The sequence below is a fragment of the Camelina sativa genome, chromosome 7 (genome assembly GCF_000633955.1).
Source record: "Camelina sativa cultivar DH55 chromosome 7, Cs, whole genome shotgun sequence".
NCBI classification, from domain to species: Eukaryota; Viridiplantae; Streptophyta; class Magnoliopsida; order Brassicales; family Brassicaceae; genus Camelina; species Camelina sativa.
In genome coordinates, this window is record NC_025691.1 from 28,423,366 (window position 1) to 28,425,283 (window position 1,918).

Sequence of the window (1,918 nt, forward strand, 5' to 3'; positions counted from 1 at the left end):
AAGTATGGTTCTTGAAATTCTAAATCAAACCCAAGTTTCTAAATTCAAGAATGAATTTCAGATAAGAATTACATTTCCAATTAAAATAAAAACAAAAAGACAAGAAGAGAGTAGCTCATAAATAGCATTTAATTTAAAAAAAAAAACAAAATTATCTTTTTTTTTTTTTCGAAACTCGAGGACGCATAGATCAAATCAAGAAACCAAGAAATTTTTATTAAAAAAAAACTGAAATGAAGTCAACGAAAAATAATACCAGGAGAGAATGTAGCCATGGAAGAGTAAACAGGAGCTAGAGAAGGGTTTGAAGCAGAAGAAGAAGCAGAAACAATAATGAAGATGTTAAGAAGAAGAAGAAGAAGAAGAAGAAGAAGAAGAAGGTCTCTCATTATTGTTTTTTTGCTGAGAAAAGAAAAGTTTCTGATGGGTTTCACTATAAAGACTTTTTTTTGGGGGGGGTTTAAGAGATTCTTGAGAAAGCGAAGAGTGAACGAACTATCGCTTTCTTCTCTCGCTGTCTTCTTGAAATCTCTCTTTTATTGCAAATTATGGAGGGAAATAGAAAGGTGTCTTTTGAAAAAAAAAAAAAAAAAAAAAAAAANGATATTTTTTTTTTTCTCTACAAAGAAATGAAAGTGATGAACTAAGGAGGAAAAGTTTTGGGATTAGACCACACATATTTTCTTTGCTATTAATAAGTTAACTCGATTATTAATTGATTTTTTTTTGAGAAATTAGAGCTTGAGCTTTAGTACCATATGGCTCTCTCTATTCATAATTCAGAAAATATATTTTTGTTTCTATTATATTGCTTCTAAATTAGAGAGAAAATAAATAAATAAATAACTACAGACAATGGTATATTAGGAGCCGTAAAATAACTCTTAATATGTATGCAAAATTTTAAACATTTTAACTTCATAAATATATATACATTTTTTTTGTTAGGTTGAAAAAATATATATATACATTTTTATTTGAAACAAAAATGTTAAGAATTAATAAATAATCTTTAATAGCATTACTAGTGACTAAAGAGACATTAAAAAGAGAGAAATTTAAATTAGGGAAAAGGGAAATCAAAGTTGTAATTTTTTTTTTCTATTGGAAAAGTAAACTAGTTTCCTACGAAACTGTAAAGTAAGTAAAGATGTAATGAAAAGAAAATCTAAACAAGAGTAAATAATACTTGCTCTGTATCACAATACATGATTTTATAGAATTTTTTTTTGTATCATAATAGATGATTTTCTGTATATTTTTATCAATTAATACTAGAAAATTACANGCATAATCTCAAACAAACTTGAAATTAATAAAAATCAATAAAGAAACTTGAAATCATCAGTATACACTCTAAATGGTATATTAATTAGTGATTCATTACCTGAATTATTGATGGATTTTGGAGATTGGTTCTTGCGATAAAACCAGAAGCCTAAACAGAACAAGACTACAAGGCCAAGAGAAGAGAAACTGATTATGAGACTAATCAGAAGTTTCTTATGAGCAACAAATATGTCTTCTTCACCACTTCCCATTTGAATTCCTGAAAACACAAGGATTCGGTTTCAATTGTCAAGTTTCTCAAGTATGGTTCTTGAAATTCTAAATCAAACCCAAGTTTCTAAATTCAAGAATGAATTTCAGATAAGAATTACATTTCCAATTAAAATAAAAACAAAAAGACAAGAAGAGAGTAGCTCATAAATAGCATTTAATTTAAAAAAAAAAACAAAATTATCTTTTTTTTTTTTTCGAAACTCGAGGACGCATAGATCAAATCAAGAAACCAAGAAATTTTTATTAAAAAAAAACTGAAATGAAGTCAACGAAAAATAATACCAGGAGAGAATGTAGCCATGGAAGAGTAAACAGGAGCTAGAGAAGGGTTTGAAGCAGAAGAAGAAGCAGAAAC

The 1,918-nt window shown here is 27.2% G+C and overlaps 1 pseudogene; it reads right to left on the reverse strand.

Annotated features, from left to right (window-relative positions):
* Positions 1-1,210, reverse strand: part of LOC104705034 — a 2,596-nt pseudogene extending 1,386 nt beyond the window's left edge.